This window comes from Erinaceus europaeus, chromosome 13 (genome assembly GCF_950295315.1).
Source record: "Erinaceus europaeus chromosome 13, mEriEur2.1, whole genome shotgun sequence".
NCBI classification, from domain to species: Eukaryota; Metazoa; Chordata; class Mammalia; order Eulipotyphla; family Erinaceidae; genus Erinaceus; species Erinaceus europaeus.
This window is the reverse complement of record NC_080174.1, coordinates 65,060,560-65,086,652: the sequence shown is the minus strand read 5'-3', so window position 1 is coordinate 65,086,652 and position 26,093 is coordinate 65,060,560. Positions and strand designations below refer to the sequence as shown.

Below are 26,093 nucleotides of genomic sequence, written 5' to 3'. Positions count from 1 at the left end.
GCAGGGTTGACTGTGGGAAACAGATACTGTTGGTAACAGCAGTCTGAGAACAAGTGGCACTGAGTATTGGCTGCATGAGCTATACTTCTGAACTAGGGGTCAAAAGAAGAGATGAGAACTTGGGTTCTGATTGTGAGGACTCCCACCACCCTTGAGCAGCTCTAGGTCACCAACCTGGCCAAGTGTTTAGCCCACCACAGCAGTGAAGAGGGGACTGTCAGGTCCCCTGAGCCCTCCCAGGGCCCCCTGAGTCTCTGGAAGCCTGAGAACCTTGTGGCTCTGTGCTTAGCACTTAGGATGAGCAGTCCAGAAAACCCAGCCTGCCACACAGGAGGTGGCACAGCAACCAAACTCTGAGATGCCCACAAGTGACTCTCCCCCTGGGTACTGTCACACTAGTCAGCCCTCCCACACAGGATCTCTGGCAGGTCAAGGGTGTTGTGCTGATGACAGTGGGGCAACCAAAGCTCTGCCACAAAAAAGACATGGGTTTCCATTTTTCTCTCTCTTGAGCCACTCTCTGTAAGAGGGTCTAGCTGCCACACCCTGGGGACTGAGAATGCTACAGAGTTGCCCACATGGGGAGGAATGAATGCTCCACACTGACATGTCAGGCATAGCAGGAGCTGTCTCAGAAACAAGTCTCTCCCTCCAATTCAGGTCAGAAAAGATTTAGAGTTTCAACTACCTGGTTCAGCAGCTTCTGAGTTCTAGGTCCACAGAAACACATAATGTTTTAAACAATCAGTTTTAGGGTCATTTACTGACACCAATAAATCAGTAACAAAATCATTCTCAATAAATCCTGGTCAGGCAAGCAAATGACTCCATGAATGAGTCAAGAGTGATTGTCTGCAGAAGAGCCTGTCACTGAACTTGGCAGTTGGTGAGTTTGTGGGAGATGGGAAAGCAGAGAAAGTGTGGTTCTGCTCTGAGGAGGGTGGAAGCACATGGCAGACTGACAGCCGTAAGCAGCAGGAGCAGTGAGAGAACGGTGGAAGGGGCTGGATGGCGTGGAGAAGATAAGGGCAGTAACCAGACAGAAGAGTAGAAGGAGGCCCTGGCAGGGCTTCATGGGTTCCTGGAAGTCAGGGAGCATTTGGAGAAGAGAAGCTTTCCTATGTTCCCAACACTGCTCCAGTGAGAAAAGCATCACTGTCAACTTTATAGAGAAAGGAGGTTAAGCAACTTACTCAAGGTTCCCCCACACCCGGGATTGAAACTGAGAGGTCCAGGGGGCAGAGACCTGGCAGAGGCAGCAATAATGAGGCTTGGGAGGAGAAGAAGACCCAAACTCCCAGTTCCCATGGAGTTGAGAGGCAGAGGCAGCAGGGAGGTGACCAAGGAGAAACCATTAATGCTGATACTCACAGGGCCATTAGAAGAGCAGGGCAAGACAGTCGTGGGTGGGTAAGATCCTTGCTGGGGTCTGGCTATCCCTCAGCAGAACCTCTGAGCACCAGGAACCACATTGTCCAGAGATTCCTCTTACCCAGAGACCTCTGCTGGGTTATAATATGTTTGGGATGTGTGGGAGAGCACAGGGCATGCAGGTTTTCCTCCCCACAGAAGACAAGGGCACCCCAGCCTGCTTAGTCCCCAAGACACCAGGGCACAGCCCCCGGGCCTGGTGTAGAGCAGATGCCTGCCATGTGTTCACAGAATAAATGAGCTGCCAGGATGAGAACACCACCCTAAAATAATGAGAATAATAAGGCAGTTCAACGCATTCTGGGAAGTATACACAGGAAATGTCATGGCAATGAATTTTTGCGTTGGTGCCTGATAATCCAAGGCGTTTTTGTCATCACCCCCAGGGACTGCTTATTTCTTCTTGGCTGCACTGGGCAATAGGTTACACAAGTCTGTGCTGAGACCCAGTGACAGGCAGGATCAAAGGATGAGAACAGAAGCAGAAAGAGCCAAGGGAAGGAATGTGTGTGTATGTGTGTGTCCTTGGATTCTGAAACTTCAGTGTGAATAGCCAGCTCCCCAGCTCCCAGGTACTAAGAAGCAGTTACTGCACAAAACACAGAATTTGGGACTGTGGAGACAGCATAGTGGTTCTGCAAAAGAATTTCATGCCTGAGGTTCTGAGGTCTCAGGTTCTATCCCTAGCACCACCATAAGCTCGAGCTGAGCAGTACATTGGCCTATCTATCTATCTATCTATCTATTTATCTATCTATCTATCATCTATCTATCCTCTCTATCCATCCTCTGTCTTTCTGTATCTTTCTCATTAAAGTAAATATGTATTTTTTTTTAATTCCAGAACTTGACAGCAGAGGGGGTAGATATTTCTCTTTCCAGACCTTAGCACTTGTGGGAAGGGCCCCCAGCAGCAATCTATTCAGAAGGACTCCCACACCCTTCTGAACCCAAGAGGAGACTGAGGTCTAGAGAGGACAGACGCCATCAAGGTGACCTGAGTTGCTGGTAGAATCTGAGCTGGAAGTCAGAGTTCCTGTGCCCTCTGCAGCCACTCAGCACCACAATTTATGCCAGCATGGAGAATCCATGAGGACTGGGTTCCACCTTGAACTGGGGACAAGGCTGAGCTTGGAGTCTGGGCACTGTGGAGTAAGTGGTACTGGAGGCACTGGCTGTGCTTACAGAGAGGGAAGCTCAGGAGAGGAGAGATCCAGTGAAGGAGCAACAAGCAAGGAAGCAGCCATGCAAGGATCTCTCTCTCATAGAGGACACAGAAATGACAGATGGTTGGGGCAAGTCTCCTTGGCTTCTCGCTGTCCTCTACCATCCACCCGCTCAATGCCCTACATGCACCGTCAGGTGAATGCTTCTCATAGGCCACTCCTGTTCCTTAGGCTTTACCCTAATCTCCTCCAGCTGCCCACTCTATCCCGACTGAGGATCTCTTCTCGAGGCCTCACATAGGACATCACACAAGGCTTTCAGTCACTACAGCATCCACCCTACTTCTAGATCATGCTTCTCTGCTCCTAGTCCCTGCTCTTCCTGGCCTCATGGATGAAAAGGATTTTGTTTTGCTTCAAATGACCCCTTCCCACAAGTCTTATTCTCCACACAACTACTACACCAGTTTTGTCAAAAATATTTTTAATTTATTTAAATGAAAGAGTCACAGAGAGAAAGATAAGGGAAAGACTAGAACACTGCTCAGCTCTGGTTTATGGTGGTGCTAGGGATTGAACCTGGGACCTCAGAGCCTCAGGCATGGAAGTCTTTTGCTTACCCATTAAGCTGTCTGCCCTGCTCAGTACAAACCTTTATATCCTTTTCAACCAGGGACCAGAGGTCACTCCCTCCAGATCTGATGGGTGTCTGAACTGAGTTGTCAATAGTGGTGCCTTTGTCCTCAGAGACCACAAGCACTAAATGCACAGGCTGTGTGACACTAGTCAGCTGGTGAACCTCTCTGGGCTCCAGTTCCTCCTATAAAAAACAGAGCAATTACCCTGCCCTCCCAGGCAGGATTAATGAGTTGGCTGGCATGTGAATGACACAGGGTTTGGCCCAGAGGAGGCAAATCATAAACATGTGTCTGTGAATATACAAGGAATGGATTCTTGGCAAAGGCTTCCTACCACCCCCTCCTGTGCACAGGGCTCAGATTGGTTTTAGGCACATGCTATGGCAGCTAAGCACTTAAATGACAGATCGTGTGCTGCTTCTCTGCTAGAGAATGCCCAGCAGGGGAGTTTGAGGTCATATCTGTATCTCAGAAACATCTCTTAGGCTGCCAGGATGGAGCGCAGCCTGGGCAATAGTGAAAGCCAAGAGGCTAGGGAAGAGGTGGCTGCAAAGCCCCAAGGCAGCAGAGGGGGTCTGCCTGGGCTGGGCAGATGGAGTGAGCAGCAGGGAGTCTAACTAGAGACCCTCTGGAGCAGACACAATTGCCCCCTGGTCTTCTTGGACTGAGTGTAGGAGAAAGGGACAAAGAATAGAGGAAAGTACCCACTGATACCCACTGACATTGGCAGTGACCAATGTCAGTGGGTGAAATGTGGAACAGGAAGGAAATGCTGAGGTAGGGCTGTACGCCTTAATGGAAAATGGTGTAAGGGATCTTTTGGCATGGGGAGTGTTAAAGGGTGTTTACAGGTTTTCAGAGTGAGTCTCTTGTGGGGCACAATATTTTGTGCCACGGAATGAACCCCTTTTCCAGTGTCAAGATACTATCCACCGACATTCTCTAATCACAGCACGAGCAAATCAGTTGCTGGCACCTAGAGCTTCTTGGAGCAGTTATGTGCTTCAGACACACATAAGCTTCCAGTAAACCTTTGCAGAAAGTGTCATTATTATTGCCATTGGACAGATAAGCCTAAACCAGAGATTTGACATCAGTTTAGCTGAGGAGTTATTGTTGAAGCAGCAACTGGGGCCAACTGCAAATAATTCGTTCGTTCGTTCCTTGCTTCCTTCTTTCTTTCCTTCCTTCCTTCCTTCCTTTCCTTCTTCCTTCCTTCTTTTCTTTTTTTAAAACACATTTATTTATTTTGGATAGTGACGAAGAGAAATTAAGAGGGGAGGGACAACTCCAAATGGACCAAGGACCTGAATGTTAGACCAGAAACTATCAGATACTTAGAGAAAAATATTGGTGGAACACTTTCCCACCTAAACTTCAAGGACATCTTTTATGTTACAAACCCAATTGCAAGGAAACTAAAGCAGAAACAAATCAATGGGCTTATATCAAATTGAAAAGCTTGTGCACATCCTAAGAAACTATCACACAAACAAGGAGACTCCTCACAGAGTGGGAGAAGATCTTCACATGCCATACATCTGACAAGAGACTAATAACCAAAATAAACAAAGAGCTCAGCAAACTTAGCAACAAAAAAGCAAATGACCCCATCCAAAAATGGGCAGAGGATATGAACAGAACATTCACTGCAGAAGAGAACCAAAAAGCTAACAAACACATGAAAAATTGCTCCAGGTCACTGATTGTCAGATAAATGCAAATAAAGACAACATGGAGATACCACCTCACTCCTGTGAGAATGGCATACATCAAAAAGGACAGCAGCAACAAATGCTAGAGAGGCTGTGGGGAAAGAGGAATCCTTCTGCACTGCTGGTGGGAATGTAAATTAGTCCAGCCTCTGTGGAGAGCAGTCTGGAGAACTCTCACAAGGCTAGACATGGACCTTCCATATGACTCAGTAATTCCTCTCCTGGGGATATACCCCAAGGACTCCATAACACCCAACCAAAAAGATATGTGTACTCCTATGTTCATAGCAGCACAATTCATAATAGCTAAAACCTGGAAGCAACCCAACAACGAGGAGTGGCTGAGAAAGCTGTGGTACATATACACAATGGAATACTACACAGTTATTAAGAACAATGAACCCATGACCTTCTCTGACCCATCTTGGATGGAGCTAGAAGGAATTATGTTTAAGTGAGCTAAGTCAGAAAGATAAAGATGAGTATGGGATGATCCCACTCATCAGCAGAAGTTGAGAAAAAAGAATGGAAATGGAAACTAAAAGCAGGATTTGACTAAATTTGGAGCAGGGTAGCAAAGTAGCAACCCTGGGTTGAGGATAAGGGTGGATGTTCAGCTTCATGGGGCAGGGGAAAGGGGGGGAGCAATGGGATGGGACACAGTCTTTTGGTGGCAGGAATGGTGTTTATGTACACTCTATTAACTTGTAGTCATATAAATCACTATTTAATTAATATGAGATGGGAAAATTGATTGAATGTCTCCAACTTTTTTTTTAAATTTTTTTTTATATTTATTTTATTTATTTATTCCCTTTTGTTGCCCTTGTTGTTTTATTGTTGTAGTTATTATTGTTGTTGTCGTTGTTGGATAGGACAGAGAGAAATGGAGAGAGGAGGGGAAGACAGAGAGGGGGAGAGAAAGACAGACACCTGCAGACCTGCTTCACCGCCTGTGAAGCGACTCCCCTGCAGGTGGGGAGCCGGGGTTCGAACCGGGATCCTTATACTGGTCCTTGTGCTTTGCGCCACCTGCGCTTAACCCGCTGTGTCTCCAACTTTTTTAATGCACAGACCGTAGGCTGAGTCTTTGATATGTTGACTCTCTTAAAAGCTTAGACCAGGGAGAACAGAAGCAACCGGTGGCACAGCCATATACAAATAATGTCAAAGGACATAAATTATAATGATGTTGTGTATGATACAGAAAATCCTAACAAAAGGATATTTCAAAGTTAACCCAATTGCCAAATAATGTGATTATAGCAATAACTATCTATTGTTTTCTTAAACCCTAAGACAGCAGGAACATCCTGCTTCCTCTACAGAGCCTATATTTCCCTCAGTCCTAAAACCTCTAGGGTGGGGCTCACCTTCCTGCATGCTTCTCTTAATCCATACCAAATGATATTGCAGCCACCGATCCCAAACTAACCAACGCAAAGAGTACCACCTCAGCATGCTTCACTTCAGACTGTGTCCAGAGACATCAGGCATGGAAAGTCAACCCTTCACCCTCATTACTTGGGTGACCTTCCCTTTCATAGTATTCTATAATTCCATTGCAAGTGGTTCACTTCCTAACAAAGTCCCAAAACCTAGATATAGACCAGGTCCCATGAAATAGAGCATATGTTCACATGTATCCATAAATTAGGGCAAAATATACAGCTGAAAGCAAAAGTACACAATAGTCTGTAGTGAGTCAGTATCAAGTTCCTAATGAAATAGTATCTAATTAGACCTAGATACCCTCCTCATCTACTTCCTATTACAATTCTCTCACTCACTCCAAAGCGGGTTCAGCGCAGGTGGTGCAAAGCGCAAGGGCTGGCATAAGGATCCCCACTGGAGCCCCTGGCTCCCCACCTGCCAGGGAGTCGCTTCACAAGCGGTGAAACAGATCCATGGGTGTCTATCTTTCTCTCCCCCTCTCTGTCTTCTCCTCCTCTCTCCATTTCTCTCTGTCCTATCCAACAACAGCTATGACAACAATAACAACTAAAACAAGCACAACAACAAGGGCAACAAAAATGGAAAAATAGCCTCCAGGAGCAGTGGATTCGTAGTGCAGGCACTGTACCCCAAGAATAACCCTGGAGGCAAAAAAGAAAGAAATTGGAGGGAAGAAAAGGGAAAAAAAAATGCAACAACACTAAATCAGGGCCAAGATTTAGCCCCATTGTCACAGTGACAAGCCATTAAAAAAGATTTGTAGGGAGTTGGGTGGTAGCATAGAGGGTTAAGTGCACGTGGCGCAAAGCACAAGGACCAGCATAAGGATCCTGGTTCAAGCCCCCAACTCCCCACCTGCAGGGGAGTCACTTCACAGGTCTGCAGGTGTCTTTTTCTCCCCCTCTCTGTCTTCCCCTCCTCTCTCCATTTCTCTCTGCCCTATCCAACAACAACGACATCAATAACAAGAACAATAATAACTACAACAAGAATAAAAAAAAACAACAAAAAGGAAAATAAATAAATAATTAAAAAAAGAAAATAAAAAAATTATTTGTAGTTTGTGTGGAGGAGAGGCCTCTGAAGAGCCACCTTGGTACATTCAGTGAGGAAGCCTCAGACTCACTCTCCCAGGGTGTCAATGAGCCCAGGGTTATCATGGCAGCTCTGCATGCTCCCATTATGGAAGTGATAACTCAGGTCCCACCTTACTAAGAGGCAAGGAGGATCTGGGATTAATGCAGCCATGCCAGCCATTGTGATGAAACCGACAAGTGTCAGTGGCAGGCAGTGCCATATCCAGTAGAGTGCACATGTTGATGTGTACAAGGACAATGATTCAAACACACAGTCACCACTTGCAGAGGGGAAGCTTTATAAGCAGTGAAGTAGAGTTGTAGGCCTCTCTCTCTCTCTCTCTCTCTCCCCTTAACCTCTCCCCTCTCAATTTCTCTCACTCTCTATCTAAAAAGAAAGGAACAAAGGGAGGGAGGGAGAGAGAAAGGAAGGAAAGAAAGATTGTCTCCAATTCAGAGCCTCTCACTCCTGCAGCACCTTGGGAGGTGCCTCCTCTATGGCTGAGCTAATAGGTCACATTCCCTTGGCAAAATGACAGAACTGCTCCCCCTGGGAGGGAAGGATGGGTCTAAACTGGGTCCTTGAGAAAATTAGTCTCTTTGTATCCTGGTTTCTCAGCTGTGAAATCAAAGGGCTGAACTTAATGCTAGCCTCCCAGGCCCTGAAGTAGGAACACTAAGAGCAGTTCCTATTAGGAGCCAAGGCATGCTTTTTTGGCTTCCTCCATCAAGCATTCATTGACTCTGACTCTGAGACCCAGGACTGGGTGCCCAGGTTAGACAGGAAGGAGACCACGCATGCGACCTTAGCAATGCAGAGTCTAAAATATAGCACACAGAAAGCATCAGAAGCCCCAGGAATGACTGGGGTGTATAACATCCTATCAGAAGGGTGAAGCCTGGAGGGAAGCCCTAGAAATCTACAAGGCATTCTAAAGCCTTCTGTCCCCCAGGCCTGACTCCTCCAGGCTCTGCCAACCTCTCTTCTCAGACTCTGATGTCTACTCCTGTCCATCCTCTATGAGGCAGTCACAATGTTAGGCCTTCTCCCTCCTTTTCTCTATGAGTGGGTCTTGATTCCTAGTTCACCAGAGGACTGCCCACTTAATTGGCCTGGCTTTGACTGTCATCCAAGACACAAACTACATGGCCTCAGGCAAGCTGCTTAATTTGGCTCAGCCTAGTTTCCTCATCTGCAAAGTGGCTTAGAAAACTGATGGTGATTCTGCCTGCAGGAAGGAGGCATAGCACTATGCATTGGCCTCCACTCCTGCTGTTTCCAGTGCCTGCAGTGCCCATTCCTTGTCTCCCCACACCTGCACCAATTTTCTAGGCTGAAACCTGTCATCCTTCGCTCAGCTGAGAATCCCATATCTGCTATGAGAAGTCCCTGACTTCCCAAGACTGGGATGGTGAATTGTTGTATCCTTAAAGGGGCAAGTGAAATATCCCTGTCTTTTACCCTAGTTTTCTACACTGCTATGAACCAGGGACATAGCTGCTGTCCTATTAGCCTCTTAACACCTTAATAGGAGTCTTATTTACACAGCTTGTTTTCTTTAACATCTTCAGTTTGCAGAGGAGGAGACAGACAGTCAAAGGAGATAAAGGACTCATTAAGGTTGCAAGGTTAATTAAACAGAAGGTAGGGTGTGGCACTCAGCCCTAGCATGTCTGCGCAACAACTGCATTTAAATAAGGGTCATTCTTGCATTAACCTCAAGGTGAAGGTAACCATGAATATTTTGGGCTTGTGACAAGATTGGGAAGGGAGATATTTTTGGAGAAGGGGGCCTTTTACACAGAAATGACTTACAGATTTGTGGTCCTAAAATAGGATAGGTGACATTAACCTATTCTGGCACAACTCTCATGCCAAGCCCCGTGCTGGAACTTATCCTTTTTTTAAATTAGTGATTTAATATTGATTTACAAGATTATGAGACAACAGGGGTATACTCCCACACCCTTCCCACCAAGAGTTCTTTATCTCCAGTCCCTCCACTGGAAACTGCAGTACTTTTCCTAAGGTCATAGATATTGGCTGACTATTATTTCTGTAACTATCTACATTTATATATATTTGCCCATTTTTTCCCTATGGTCCTGCTTTCCTTTTTTTTTTTTTTTTCTTTTTCCTCCCCCCACCCAATTCTTTTCTAAGTCACATCTATACCTCTTGCTACTTCTGAATGTCCTTCATTTTTTTTGCCTCTTCTCTCTCTAGGTCCTAATGGAATTGGAGTTCAGAGCCCTCTGTTCATCTTCCCTTAGCATTGCTCCCTCTCTGGCAGTATGGACCAAAATTCTTTATGGGGTGCAGAAGGTAAGAGTTCTGGCTTCTGTAATTGCTTTTCTACTGGACATGGATGTTGGTAAGTCGGTCCATACCTTCAGCCTGTTACTATCTTTCCCTAATAGGAGAGGGCTCTAGAGAGATGAGGTTCTGGGACACATTGGTGAGGTTATCTGGCTGGAACCTTTTGTGCTTTTAGCTCTTCTCTGTGTTGTCATCCTATGTACAAGGATCCAGATCCATGTTTATATCTCTAAGGACCAAGACACTCATGCATGTGATTTTCCCAAGGTCACAACTGGTAACACTGGGACTCAAATTGGGCATTGACCACCTCTCAGGAGTCAGGGTCCTCTCCACTCTGCTCCAGCCCAGAGAGCAACCTGCCCCGAGCCTTTATTCCAAGGGAGGGCTGACTTGCTCATGGTTGCAAAGCCAGTTAGCACCCAATTAAACTGATGTCAGAGAAAAGCACCAAGCAGCCCAGGCTGAGGCTCTCAATTCCAGGTAGCATCCTGCCGCTTACAATCTAGGGTTGAACAGTTTTCTTTCCTGTGCCTCAAGCTTCTTTACCACTAAAATGAGGCAGCCATCTTGGCAGCACATGAGCTAAGGGTGGAAAGATTAGACTCCACAAACAGCCTCCCTGCCTGCTGCTCCCCAACCCCAACATCTCTATTCCCAAGAAAACATTAAAGAAATCTCTGAGCTTTCGTCAGCATTACAACTCACAGGAAAGTAGGTTCTGGCATCTGACAGTAGTGGGCTGTGGTGCTATTAACTGACATTTGACACAGCTCCCCCAATACATCATCGATATGACAGGACTGTGCTTGGAATAATCTCATAATCACCGCAAGTCCAAGTTCCCTCGGTCAAGCACTGCTCCTCACAGAGGAAATAGGAACATCTGCAAAGGGAACCTGACTAGATGCCCCCAGCTTACTGCTGCAAAGTGTGGCAGTGCCTGAGGAGCCTGCACGATGGCCACTTTCCCTCCCCAGCCTAGGCTGTCTGGGGGTTTCCGGGCTGCCCAGGGTAGGGTTTCGACATCTTGAGCTGGAGATCACATGCCAGAGCAGGCAGTGATGAGTGGGGAACTCCAGGGAGCCAGGCTATTTCGGAGAAATACTAGGAGCTGGGGAGCACTTGGGTAGGAGCCAGGAAAGACAGTGTCCATGTCATCTGCGGATAGGTGATGGCCAGAGAGGGAGGCCCAATCTTAGTGATTCACTCCCTCTAATGGCAGAGACAATAGGGGAATGGCAAGGCAGTGCTGTCCTAGCCAGTATGCACTGAATGCTGGTCATAAGGTAACCCCTTCCGGTAGAAATTGAGAGGCAGGGAGCCCTCAGAAGTTTCCCAGCTTATAAGAGACTCTGCACCTTCATCTGTCTCTCTCAGAAGGAAATCGGAACTTCTTCAACAATAGCACCACCTAATATTTATAAAATCTGTCTCAAGCACAGACTTCACTATTAAAGTCTCTGTTTGCCCATGCTCCTGGAGGGACAGTAAGGTCAATAATGTCTGCTCTTCAGATGATAAAAATAAAGATTCAGGCAGTTAAGGGAATCACATAGGCAAGTGGCATATGGACTGGCAGGCCTGAGGCTCCTTCCTGGCCCTGTCCCTGTTGCTACATGCCCAAGAGTGTTGCTCTGGCTTCTGTCTCCTTTTCATGATGTGAAATAAATACTGCATCTCTCACATGAAATGCACAAGTCAACTTCAGAGGAAAAGCAGGCCAGTTCACCTGGCAGGATGCTTGCATTGCCATGAACATAGCCTAGATTTGAGGTCCTAGTACTAGGGTGTCTCTCTCTTCCTCTCTCTCCCCCTTTCTATCTGCAAAACAGAGACTGCTAAGGCCCTGGAAATGACTAAATGACAAATAAGTAAGAACTTGCAGCAGGTACAGATGCAACAACCCCATATACATTTTTTAATCATATTCATAGGCACTGCAACACCCAGCCATGCATAGCCTTCCCACGCCTATGTAAGCAGGAAGTTATTTATTCTCATTTTAGACATGACATAAGGAATATAGAGAGCTAGAGTGACTTGCCTAGCACCACATATCTAAGCAGTAGCCTATCCTGGGACTAGAAAGATAGCTCACTACATAGGGCATGTGCCTTGCCATGTATGAGAGCCAGGTTCAAGTCCCAAAACCAATGTGGGAGGTGCTAGGGTACCAACAGTTGTTCTGTTGCTGTGGTGTCTCTCCCCTTCTCTGTGTCTCTGTCTCCCTGAATGAAAATACTGGCGCCAAAAGGATTAAAAAAAAAATAGTGGCAGATCCAGGACATAAAGTCTTGATTCTCCACGTTTACCCAAACCCTGCTCATGAGTCATACTGCTGATTAGCTGGCAAGATGAAGACATGGGCACCGGTGACAGTGTTCTACTCTTCTTCCCTGTCTCTGGTGCACTTGGGTCCTCTGGTGAGAAAGCAGGGAAGTGGAGAGTTGGGGGGGGGCATATGAGACCTCACTGGTGTAGGCAGGACTGCCCAATATACACATCCCCCTCAGCAGCAATGCTATTGCCCGTAAGTGGCTACACTGGCCAGTACAGCAGTGGGGACACAGGGGTGTGGGAGGGAGGCAAACCTTGGGAAGTTACACAAGGTTCTGGAATGGTGCCACCTGCTTCTCTCTCCTGTGGTGTCTCTCTGGCTGGGTGTGTCTACAACAGCATTTCTGGGCACAAAGAATGGGAAGAAGGTGGAAACTAACACTTACAGATGGTCTGGCCCTGGGCGAGGTCCCTTTTCTCCACTCCTTTGTTCTTTCTCTAAATAGTAACAATCTGCTCTCATTGAGCAGGCTTAAGATAGGAGCTCTCAAATGTGCTCTTTTCATTGATGCTGAAGGCAACAATCTTGAAGCTCCACTCTGCTCAGCAGCACCCAGGTGCCAGGAAGGCAGAGAGGCAGGTGAAACCAGGATAGGAGCACTGCATGAGGAGACAGGAACAATGGCTCCTGCCAGGCTCATCCATTCACTCTGGACTGTATGACCAGATAAACCTCATACTCTTAGGGAACCTGGCTTCCTTATCTCTGAGGCTCATAAAGGCTTGGTGTCTCTGGAACCACCCCTTCTTTCTGATGCCACTTATCAGAATTTGTAGTGCATGGCCAAGGGTGGGCAGAAGCATGGTCAGTGAGGGTAACCAAGCTCACAAGAAGGCAGAGAGGAGCAGGGTTCAGATCATTTGTGTCCAGACATAAACTAACAAATTTCTCTCTTTTTATGAGATTCAAGCCTCTGAAGGGAGGGGAGAAGAGGGGAGGAGAAAAGAAGGGAGGGAAGAGGAGGGGAAGAGAGAAAGAGAGGAATAAATTCCTAGGTGCCTAACTATATGCCAAACATGACCCAGTATCTTTGTATGGCTTCATGTCTAATTTTTTTAAAAAAACATTTTTTTCCTTTATTGGGGGATTAATGTTTTACAGTTGCCAGTAAATACAATAGTTTGTACATGCATAACATTTCTCATACATTTCTACATAACAATACAACCCCCACTAGATCCTCTGTCATCCTTTTCCAGAACCTATATTCTCTCCACCCCCATCCCATAGTCTTAATTTTTAAGCAAAAACTGGGGCTCAGAAAGGGAAAGTGGTTTGCCCCAGATCACACAGATAGGTCAAGGAGGAGTTCGGTAAGAACACAAACATCTTTGCCCTCACAGGAAGACATGCCGCCTCTTCTCTTTGTCCCTCAGCTTCTTCCTCTCCCCTCCCAAGCACCCCCCCACCCAACTCCCCAGCTAGACCTCCATAGACAGAACTGGAGGAGCAATGGAACAAGATATAGGAGAAGGGGAGCCCACTGTGCCCCCCACCTCTGCATTCTCCCAGTGGAATCTGGGTCCCAAGCTCTTTCAGTGGTGAGAGTTCACTCCCTCCCACAACCCTTCCTCTTACCCATGCTTTCCCACCTTCACTTGGTGACTAACAACCTTGGAGCCACCCTCTCTGGTCTCCACAGTGGAAACAAACCCAGGCTCTTTCTCTTTAATCCTTACCTCTGAATCTTTCACCTGGGGTCTCTAGCCATGAAATAACCACCAGAGAGGTGAGTCACATTAAGGCTGCAGCCTTAATGGATGTGATGCCTGGGGGGTAGGGGTGGGTGGCAAAGAACAAACAGATGTTACCCTATTTGTCTGCTTTCCTGTGTGTCCTAAGCAGGGAGAGGACTGTAGAAAGGGACAGCTCTGGTTTTAATTTCAAATTCAACCATTGATGATGTGACCTCGTGCCCACTGTTTTAACCATCTCAGCAGCCTAAATGCCCTTCTTGGCCAAATGCAGGCTTATTTTGAAAACTAAAAGCTGTCTGTGTCTTTTGAATGCCACACACATAGTAGGCAGTTGACAAATGTTATTTCTTTCAACTTGAAGTTGTTTATTAGTTCTTTCAACTTGAAATGGTTTAAGATGTACTAGTAGGACTGAATGCTAAGGCACTTGTCCATGTTGATGAGCTGAGAAGAATGAGAAAATAATCTTTCTTTATCCAGACTTGATTTGTGGAAAGACAAGTAAATGTATTTCCAAATTGATCTTGACTTGTAATTAAGCCTTTAATTCCACACCAGCTTGAATGTGTTCCTGAATATATGTGGCCTTTACACCCAGAAGTTCTATGTGGGCTTGGCACCAAACCTTATCTCTCTACCTGTCTATTCACCTATCCATCATTTCATCTGTCCAATTATCTGTCTAGTCATCCACCAAGGCATCCACCCACCCATCCAGTGTTTGAATATCTTCTATTTGTCAACTGCATTAAGGACTCTAAGTAAAAAATAAATTTCTAAAGCTTCCATATACCCAATGATATTAGCTCAGGTCCACATTACAGGCAGCCAGTAATTACTTTTCCACTGTTTGGATATGGAGGAGATGGGAGGGGGCTGCCTCCCTCCTCAAAGGCTGGCTTGCTTGGCATCTCCTTTCCTCTGTTCTGCATATGAGTCTCTTAGTGAGTGAATTTCACATGAGTAATTTCCCCCAGTGAGTGGGGGTATTACTCCCTATGAGAACAGAGGGTTTCATCAGAAAACATACCACTTACATGCACACACATTACCCTCCCCCACCCCACCGCCCAGTTTTAATGGTGTGTCCAGAGTGCTTGTGTACAAAGCCCTAGAGAGGCTTGTGCTGCCTCTCATGACTCTCCTTTCTCTCTATCGAGCCAGTGAGACATTATACACACAAAACAGAACCTTCTGCCACATCATCTCCATTAATGCTCAGAGCAGCTTCCCTCCTTGCCTAGAACTCATGGTTGCTGTGTTGGTGTGAAAGGTTCTATGACAGGGCTGTGAAGAGCACAGACCTGGAGGCCAGGCACCAGGGACTTAAGTGCATCACTTCAACTGTGTGAGCTCAGACAAATTGTTAAGCATCTCTATGTCTCATCTTTATCTATAAAATGGTATGCATCATGAATTAATTTCACAGGATGGCTATGAGGATTAAATGAGATCACATTGTGTTCTAATAGTGGGAGCTGTATTACACTCTGGTGGGGATTTTTTCTGTGGGAGGGGACCAAGGAGCATTCCAGTGACTGGAGTGGGGAGAGGGGAAGAATGCTACTGACAATAGGGTGCAGGAAGATGAGATACTAAACTCTGCAACAGCAACACATCCTACACATACAGAACCATCTCCTTGAAATGCCTGCTGAATCCCCCCTGAAGAAATCTGCAGGAAAAGTGATCCAAGAGGGCCTGGCCCATGGTAGATAGGACTCACTGTGAGCTGAGATTTGCTTATTGTCCCAAGTCCCCTGCCAGTACCTTGAAGAGGCATAACATACCAGGAGCCACTAGATGAATGAATGAGCAAATTAATCATGTGTGTTCAATTAGTGATTGGTAGTTCTTTGTTGAAACACATATATACCAAACTCAATGAGCATTTTCTGAACAGCTCTATAGCAATAGATGGGGAAATGGTGGAGGAATAGTACCCCCTCACTGCAGGTCTAAATCCACCTTCTCTCAAGGACTGAGGCTACTGCAGGTGACCCTTGTGGGCCTGTAACTATATGTAACAGTTGAATACTGCCTGATTCAACACACTTCCCATTCTACTGCAGAATTTGGGGCAGTAGAATGCACCTTACTCCTCACTCTGTTCCTGGGTGGCTTCCTATTTTGCCCTTTTCTGTTTGTATGCAGCCAGGCACTTTCATGTTACTATGGACACATATGATCAAGCACAGTGTTAAGGAAATGGGAAGGTACAAGAAGGTATGTTCTCTAAATGTTCTGGGTGGGAAGTGGGGGCAACTTTGGCACTCCTGGTTAGCACATGAAGTACTAAGCTCAAAGATCTGCTCAGGAATCTGGGTTTGAGCCCCAGTTTCCCCATCTGCAGTGGGAATGCTTCACAAGTGGCAAAACAGGTCTGCACGTGTCTATCTTTCTCTCTCTCCCTCTCTATTTCCCTCTCCTCTCTCAATTTCTCTCTGTTCAATTTTTTAAAAAATGGCCACCAGGAACAGTGGATTCATAGTGTAGGCACTGAGTCCCAATGATAACCCTGGAGGCAAAAATAAAAAAACAAAAACATAAATAAATGTTCTGGGTAGGAATGGATTAACCAGAATGCTCTATTTTAGCCCTTTATCAAACAATCACTTACTCTTAGTCACCTATCTTCCCTGGTAATACAGAGAATTCTCTCCTCTTCAGTATAGAGCTCAGAGGCAAGACAATATTTTGAAATATGAACGTCTGTTCTCTGTGTTGGTGTGAGAGGTCCTAGAGGCCAGGTGTCAGGGGCTCTAGTACATCACTCCACTGTGTGAACTCAGTCATTGCTGAGTGTCTACTGTACACAGGGGAAGAGCTGAATCAGATCAGGCCCCCGATACTGGAAGTTCCCAGTCTTTGGAGGAGACAGTCATATATGTAACAAGCAGAGAAATGATCTGGGGGTGCTGGTCAGACAGACAGGAAGCAGAAGCAATAGGAGAATACAACAAATTAGGGCTGAGTCCCAGACACTCCTTTGAGGCCATGTTCAGGGGTTAAATGTCTATCAGGACTTACACTTTTAAGTTTACTTGGCCTTTATTTTTTCTGCAGATTCAGTTTAGTAGACACAATTGGAGAGTAAGGTTCTAATTTAATCTTTTTTTCTTATTATTTACCAGAGCACTGCTCAGCTCTGGTTTATGACAGTGGTGAGGATTGAACCTACGACCTTTGATATCTCAGGCATGAAATTGTTTTTGCATAACCATTATGCTATCTCTCCAGCCTGGCCAGTAAGATTCTATTAAGCATGGAATTATAGGATATGCTCATTTGTAGTCAGCAAAAATATAGTTCATACCCTCAAGAAGCTTACATTTCAAAACAAACATCTCAGCTGTCAGATTCTGCTAAACATCAAGAAGCCACCTAGGCTTTCTTTGAGAGAGGGTGCAGGGGGCAGAAGGGAGCAGGGGTTGGTTGTGGGAGGGAGGTTCAAGAAGGTCTCTCCCATCAGCTACCATTTAAGCAGAAGACATGAGGATGCAAAGGAGTCAGCCTTGTGGGTATAAAAAGAACTTTAACAGCAACCAGTCTTATGAATCACAACTCTGGAAGGGGCTGGGCTCTGGCCAAAAGTGGGGCTTTCAAACAATGGTCAGGGGCTTCCAGGAGATCTGTCACCTAGCATGTGTTTGGCACACAGAAATCTTCAATCAATACTTGCAGCGTGAATAAAGACATAAATTAATGGCAGATAAATGAATGATTCTGTCTTTTCTGATGCTACATAGCACACCTGAGATGGTGAAACCACTCTGTTCCTACTCTAAATAAATAGCTTGATGTACTGTCTGCGGGTCCCACAGTTAGTCCTTACAATTAGTAGATTATAAGCCACTAATTATATCTAGACAAAAATCATCTTCCACAAAAGTAACTGTAATAATGGGTACCAAATGCCTGGGGCTCTACTAATCACCTCCCATTCACTATCCATTTATATCCCAGGCCAACTTCCCATCAACTCCATTCTTCAGATTAGAAACCAGGGATGTTGCAAAGTGACACACATTTGCTGAGGAAATGGGTCCAGAATGGTGGCTCTGTGTCCTCACTCTTTGTTCTCCTTAGTTGGAGAAGACAGGGGACTTGTTCCCCTTCCCATGGCAACCTCCAATCATACTCATCTGGATAAGCACAGTCTAAGAGAACTGGGGTGCTCCCACCCAGGGGCCAGCTCTTAACTAATGGCTGGTGGATGTAGGTCCAACTAGCCTGGAAGCCTCCTAGACACTCAGAACAGGCCATGGAAAGTGAGGCAGGACTAGCATATGACTGGGCACCATGGCATAACTGACAGGCCAGGGGAGTGATAGGATGGGGAGCATGTAAAACACTGAATCACCCCTCAGCCCTACAAAGCAGGCTCCACTGTGCTGAGAAGACTGAAGGGTGAATCCTGTTAGAGGCAACAAGGATGTGAACTCTAGGATGTGAAAAGCTCAATGTTTACACAGAAGAAGGGGAGGGAAGAACAGGACTGATATTAAGAGCTGCACTGTGATGTGCAGACCTCAGGGATAGGGAGGAGACGGGAAGAGTGAGAGCAGACAGTGGAATGAGAGGGAGCCAACCTATCTTGGGAGAACAAAGGTCAACAAAGGAAGAGGGGCCCTGGCCAACAAGATATTTGATCCCAAGAATACAGCAAGGAAGAATTGGGCACTGCTGCAGTAGGGTACCCCAGTCCTGGACTTGATCCCCCAGCTTTCATGATGCACTCACACAGGCGCCAGTTACTCAGGACCCAGTCTAGCAGCTGCCCAACTCAAGGCTCTGGCATCTCCCACCCACATTACTGGCAGGGGGAAGAGAAGTGGGGAAGGAATCTTTTTATTTTTTTCTGATTTGGAAAAAAAAAAGTGAGTATTTCAAAGAGAATAAACAGAACATGAAATGACTTGTAACCCCATCCCAGGGCTCTCTGCCATTGACAACTGGGTGTCCATGCTGGTAGACCTTTCTCTGTGTATATATCCAGCTTGGCTTTATACTGACATTCATTGGTTTTATATCCACCTCTATTAGACGGGCCACATTCATCACTTACTGATACTTTATCAGTACTTTTTCAAGTCAGTATCACCCATGGCAGTAGTTTTCACAGCTGTATGGCATTGTGTTGTGCAGATGGATCATCCTTCATGTAAATCATGTCTCACTAATCAACTGTTGCTGGGACTACAGTAAACAATGACTAAGTGGAACATGTTTAGGACTGTATCTTTCTGGGGAGCAATTAAGAATATGTTTCAGTGGTTGGGGAAATAGCTCAATTGGTAGCGCATTGGATTTCCATACCTAGTATGCAAGAATGGCATAAGCTTTGGGTCCTTCCCCCCTCTCTCTCCCCTTCTCTCTTTTTCTCATTTTCCCAATCCTTCTCTTTCTTCCTCTCTCTCCTTGTCTTATTTGATGTCCTTTCTTTTGTCACATGATCTATAAAACAATTGTTTCTAAAAACAAGAACATGGTTCTAAGTCTTTAAAAGGTACCAGTTCCTTTGACCCAGTGATTCTTCTTTTTTTTTTTTTATCTTTCAAATGGAGAGAGAGAAGAAGAAGAAGAAGAAGAAGAAGAAGAAGAAGAAGAAGAAGAAGAAGAAGAAGAAGAAGAAGGAGAAGGAGAAGGAGAAGGAGAAGGAGAAGGAGAAGGAGGAGAAGAAAATAACAGGAGGAGAGGAGAGAAACACACTATAGCACCCAAGTTTCCTCTGGTGCAATGGTGGCTTTGGTTTAAACTTGGGTAGGCACATGGCAAAGCAAGTGCTCTATTAGAGATGAGCTGTTTTACTAACCTTCTCATCCCATGGATTTTTTACCTTAAGGGAGTGAACAAATGAGAGAAGGTGTGGAGGACTGAAGAGCCCAGAGAACAGGGCATGTCATCCATCAGCTGAGGGACCAAAGCATTAATGGGAGGATAGCCCATCCTTGAAGTTAGGAACAGAGCAGACACATAGTTTCTATGCAAGTACTATTTGTCTCTTTGTCTTGAGTGCCTGGCATGGAGTTGGCACTTAACAAATGTAACAAAACATGATTCTGATATCAAAATCAAGGTCTCTAATGTCTCATTAGAAGTTAGAACATTTGAAAATGCTGATTTATTGCAGCCCTAGGCACACTGTCCTTGGGTCTCTCTATGGATGAATCTAGGGGTCCTCACTTTCAGAGAGAGCAAAGGAAAATACCAGGAGTAAGGTAGGTGAACCAAAACCCTGAATCTTTGAAAAAAAAAAAAACTCACCCAACTGGATGCATCTGCTTTGTCCTTGATTCTGGAGATACCATTACCATTTGTCTTTTTACATACTTTATTCAACTAGTGGGAAACAGTGCCCCACTCAACTGCTGAGTTTGAGTTTTCAGGTATGCGCAGTAGCACCACTCTGATCAGCTTTTTCAGATAGAGAGGTGGGGAGAGAGATACCACAGGACCAGGGCTTCCTCTGGTGCCACAGCACCTCCCATGTAGTACCAGAGCTTGTGCCTGGGACAGACACATGGTAAATGAGTATCTCTCTACCCCACAGAAAGCAATCAGGGAAATAAAAATTGAATATAGGCATTAGTATAACATCACATCACAGCAAAGAGGAGAGTTCACATTTAGTGTGCAGCTATTCCTTGACAGGTCCTGTTCTAAGTACTTCAGCTACTTCCTTTAAGGCTAACACCATGGTGTTGACACTAGCTCCATGATGGCACAAGATGGAGACATAAAGCTGAAGGGCCATGCAGATGCTCCATAACTGGCTTGCTACACTTACTGGGGGCTGAGCTCAGCAGTCTCCTTCTGAACTAGGACTATTCATCTGATTGGCACACCTACCTGCTGGATCATTGGGCTGTTTATTTTATCTATTGGAGATGTATGCTTTCCTTCTGTAAATCAGAGGTACTGATTGTTGAGAGGTGATGTACACAAAACACTAGCATGCTGACTAATTCTCAACCAGCTAAGAGCTGAAGGTTGCTTCTCAGCAGAAATGTTGAGGCAGGAGCAGTAAGTTAGGGTTACATGTCCTCAACAGAACCTGGTATTCTTTTTCCCAAAGGTGAGGCACTTCCTTCAACACATACTTCCAAACTCTTCTCCACCCTGCTTGGAGACAGGATGAAAGGTCTCTATTTTTAGTCACAGCAGGGATTCTTTCCAACCTTCCAACATTATCAATGACAGTGGCTGTCAGCCATTGGAAGATGTGGGTACATAAATATGTCTGTTGAAATGGGTGATTCCCATTAGGCAGTTCCAGTCAGAGTGGGTCACCTTCTGCCATCCATGACTAGCCACTTCCCTAGTCCCTATCTGGGTCCCTCTCTTTACCCCTTGGGTAAATTTCAACAAAAGGCAAAAACTCAAATAAGGATCTTTGACTAGAAGCTATCAGATTTCCTTGGGGCTTCAGGGAATTTTATGAACTCTGAAACCTTATGAGAAATTACATGAATGCATGGGAGGGAGGCTGGGAGGCAGGGAAAGAGAGGAGATTAATGAGACTAATTCTGGGGACAAGGCTTATAGCTATCAACATAATCTCAACAGGGATCCTTAACTACCAAGACCATGTAGAAATGCTATGATGAAGGCTGAGCGGTGGCACACCTGGTTAAGCACACATAGTACTACGGGGAAAGACCAGTTTAAGGAGCTTCTGTTCCCCACCTGCATTAGGAATGTTTCACAAGCAGTGAAGCAGGTATCCAGGTGTCTATCTTTCTCTTTCCCTCTCTATCCTGTCCCAATTTTTCTCTGTCCTATTGAATAAAATAAAAGGAAAAAAATGACTGCCAGGAGCAGTAGATTTGTAGTGCCAGCATTCAGCTCCAGTGATAAACCTGGTGGCAATAAATTTTCTTTTTTATTAAAAAAAAAAAAAAGAAACACTATGACAAAGTGACTTCCCTCTGGAATGCCTTTACAGAATTCAGTGTGCTCTCTGGGATGGGAAGGGCGCTGTGGAAAGTAGATCTCATCTTTACCCCCACAATGCCCTAGCTTTCTTTGTCTTCACTAGCTACATGATCTTGGATAAGGCATCAGGTCTCTCTGGCTCCTGCTTTCAATCTATAAAATGAAGAAGTGGGTCCTGTGAGCAGCTTTGAATATGTTCTCCACAGGACAAAGGTAGAAGTCATAGATATGGGAAAGGATGATTCTGTGGCCACTTCTGACCTACCAGAACAGAACAGTCCTAGAATCTATCTCTTGAATATCTCTTGAATAAATGGTCCTGTAACTTCAAACCAAAAGTGAAACAAAGTGCAACTGATTACTCGGGTTCTTTCTGTCTTGGAGTGTAGATTGTAACCTGTGTCAAGCTGCTTTGTGTCTTCTTTAGTGCAAACAAATAGCTGACTCTCCTGGTTAAGAACCAGACCCTTGGGTGGTATACCAGCTCTCCACATACTCATTACCATGTTATATTTATCCTCATCTATAAAGAGTGCAAACCTGTCTCATGGGATCATGGTGGTAATTAAACAAGCCAATGCCAGAAACAGTTAAGTGTTGGCAAGATGTGGGGCAAAGGGAACCCTCTTGCACTGCTGGTGAGAATGTAAATTGGTACATCCACTATAGAAAACAGTATGAAATTTCTCCACAAAATTAAAAACGGAACTACTAGGGCTGGGTGAGAGCCCACCCAGTAAAGTGCATGCTTTACCACGTGCAAGGACCCAGGTAAAGTCCCTGGCACCACATAGGAGCACCCTGCATGGCAGGTGTTCTCCTGTTTCTCCATCTCTCTGTCTGCCTCTTTCTTTTCTCTCTCAAGTATCTTATTGGAAGGAATAAGAAAGATTCCACCAGGAGTAGATTTACATTGGCATGAAGTCATAAAAAGTAAAAATAGATTTACCATGTAATTTAGTAATTCCACGTCTAGGTATGTATTCAAAGGAAACCAAAATGCTAACTCAAAGAGGTATCTGCACCACCATGTTCACTGAAGCATTATTTATAATTGTAGGACATGGAAACAACTTACAAGTCCATTAGTAGATGTGTGGATAAAGAAGAGGGGGCATATATGCACCAGGGAACATTATTCAGTCTAAAAAAAAAAACAGAAGGAAACCTTGCCATTTGTGACAGCATGGGTGAATCTTGAAGTCATCATCTGAGGCAAAAGATTAATACAACATGGTCTCACTTAAATGTGGAATCTAAACAAACTAAAACCAAATTCAAAGATACAGAAAAGAGACTGGTAGTTATCAGAGGTGGAAGGTGTATGAAAGAGGAAGTGGGGAGAGGGGGTCAGAAGGTACAGACTTCTAGCCATAAAATCAATGTCTTGGGAATATAAAGTACAGTGTAGTGACTACAGTTGATCATGCTACATTGTATGTTTGAAGGCTACTATGAGAATAGGTCTTAACATTCTCATCACAAGAAAAAAATGTGTAGTTCTATCGGTGGATGCTAATTAGATTTATTGCAGTGATCACTTTATGACATATATAAATATCAATTATGTTGTACACCTGAAACAAATGTAATATTACATGTCAATTTAAAATAATAAATTTTGAACATCTCACCAGATATGCAGCTAGCACCTGTAAGCATTAAATGCTATTCTCTGTCTTAGATTTCTCCGTGAGGTCTCAGATGTTATTTCATAAATGGGAGTTGAATCAAAGACGGTGTGAAGAAACAAATTTCTGGAATCTAAAACTCTGTGCAATGACCCTGCTTGAGCACCACTCAAAGCCAGTGATTTTTTTAGTTAGACTTGTACCGGAGTGACCTGGAAAGCTTGTTAAAATACAGAACCTGTTTCTGCAAGTTCCTGATGGAGCTGAGTCTCTGCAGTTCTCAGCTCCAGGCAAGGCATCTCTATTGCTCTGTTGTGAATATAAGGCTTTGGCCCATTACATACCACTCTTTAGCAGGGAGGCTTCTGGGAGTGATGAAATCACACAAGGGACATCTGTCAACTGGAGGCTACTTATCAATCATCTAGGCCAGCTCACCCCAGAATGTCCTTGTGCTGGGTTCTCTGGATATGACAGAGGAATTGGTTGAACACCTCAGCTTATGCCTGGACTTTACATAATGAAGATGCTGGGTAAGTTCCTCAGCCTCTCCCAGGCTCAGTGTTGTCTTTGTGGAGAGAGATCAGCATCACCCTCTCCATCCCACTCTCAGAACTGCTATGAGAGTAAAATGTGCTAACTGAGGGGAAGGCCCAGGGGCCATGACTAACTGGCATCCTTTCCACATTCTCCTCTTCACCCCTTCAAGTCTTCCTTAGAGGGAAACTGAGGAGCCTATTGTTTGCATAAATGGCCTGTGAAGGGCCTGGAGAGGAAGTCGCTTGCTAAATTTAGCAGGTGCTTACGCCCCCTCACCTAGGGCTTGGCCCACGCATTTCATCACTAGTAGGTGCCTTTCTATATTTAACTTCTGCTTGCACCTTCCACTTGAGCTCTGACACCGAAAACCCCGGGAGGATGTGGTGAGGAGAGAAAGGAAGTTCACAAAATGTGATTGGGGCTGACATCACATGAAGTACCAGCTGCACCTTCAGATGTGTATTCTTCCTGGAAGAAGCAGAAGAATTTTAAACTTCTTCCCCTTTCTACCTTTTAGAAGGCAAAACTCACCTGACCAAAGTGCAGTTAGAGACCACATGGTTCCTTGGAAGGATGGCAGAGAATGGGAGTAGGGTCTACTGGGAAGCCCACCAGAAGCCATACCAAAAGGAAGGTCTCAAATTCCCTCTACATGCCAGACACGGTGCTCATGCAGACGGGTGCTGCACTAGTCCATGCCAAAGCATCCCTCAAATGGCATCATCACATTCAGCCTATGTGAGCAGGCAGAGACCCACATGGATAAAAGAAGGTGTCCAGACTCTGTGATGGCCAGAAAGCCCAGGTCAGCTTCCTGTCTATACTCAGAGCACATACCACACTTATCTTCTCACTCTCCTTCCTGCTCAGAAGGCTGTCAGGGAGGACAAGAATCTGAGACTCAACATTGACCTCATTCAGTAGTATGAGTGAGTTAACCATTATCTACTCAATCACCCTCGATGGAGCTGGTTTTCTGTTTCATTGTTGGATGCCTTCTTCATGACATAAGAATCTGATGGTCAGGGGAAGTGAGAATTAACAGCCAGGATAACTTTCAAACCTTAGTGTGACCTCTAACCTTTGCTTAGCTGCTGCTCAGCACAGACAATTCTGATGTAACTACCAGTGGCAATAACTCAATCACTCCTCATACTTCTTTTTTTAAATTTTTTATTTATAAAAAGGAAACATTGACTAAACCATAGGATAAGAAGAGTACAACTCCACACAATTCCCACCACCAGAACTCCCTATCCCATGCCCTCCCTGATAGCTTTCCTATTCTTTAATCCTCTGGGAGCATGAACCCAGGGTCATTGTGGGATGCAGAAGGTGGAAGGTCTGGCTTCTGTAATTGCTTCCCTGCTGAACATGGGCGTTGACAGGTCGATTCATATTCCCAGCCTGTCTCTTTCCTTCCCTAGTAAAGAAGATCTCTGGGGAAGCGGAGCTCCAGGACACATTGGTAGGGCTGTCTGTCCAGGGGAACTTCTCTGGAAGGCTCTGTATGGAGTTGTCCAATAGGCACTGAAACAACCAAAATGAACTATGGTCCCAGGACCAGCATCAAACTCCAGGTAGGGGAGAAAGGCCAGAGGAGCAACTGTCAGTGCAGTAATGGTGATCCCATAGGGTACAGAGCTGACGGGGAAAGAGCAAGCAGGGAAAAGACAAAATCAATACTAATACACTAGGTCAACAGGACTCAAAGTGGCAGTTCCTCAACTATTACATTGGTATCATTTGTGAACTCATGAAAAATAACATTCTTGGGCTCCATCCAGACCTTTTCAGTCTGAAGTCAGTGCTGTAACAAGCCAGCCAGGTGGTTCTGAGACGCTCAGTCTGAGAATAATTGGTTTTGGGAAGCCTTTAGAACAGCAAAGCCTGACATAAGACAAAACAAGCAGACAAACAAACAAAAACAAGTAAAACCTTCGTAGGTCGATGCTCTAGGTTTTTTACTCAGAGCTTGACTGGGAAAAGTAACAATTCAGGAAAGTGGTCTCAAAAATATGCCCTTTAATCTCTTCATTGGATGACCTCAGTATCTCCTTAAACTTCCCACTCCTGGAAATCTCGGTGCCAGGACACATTGCCATGTCCCCACTGATCACACCCTGGGCTCTGCTCTCAAATGAT

General features: G+C 45.2%; 1 protein-coding gene across 3 annotated transcripts in view; it reads right to left on the bottom strand.

Annotated features, from left to right (window-relative positions):
* Positions 1 to 26,093, bottom strand: part of HIVEP3 (HIVEP zinc finger 3) — a 577,811-nt gene that overhangs the window by 206,892 nt on the left and 344,826 nt on the right. The gene's annotated exons all lie outside the window — the stretch shown is intronic.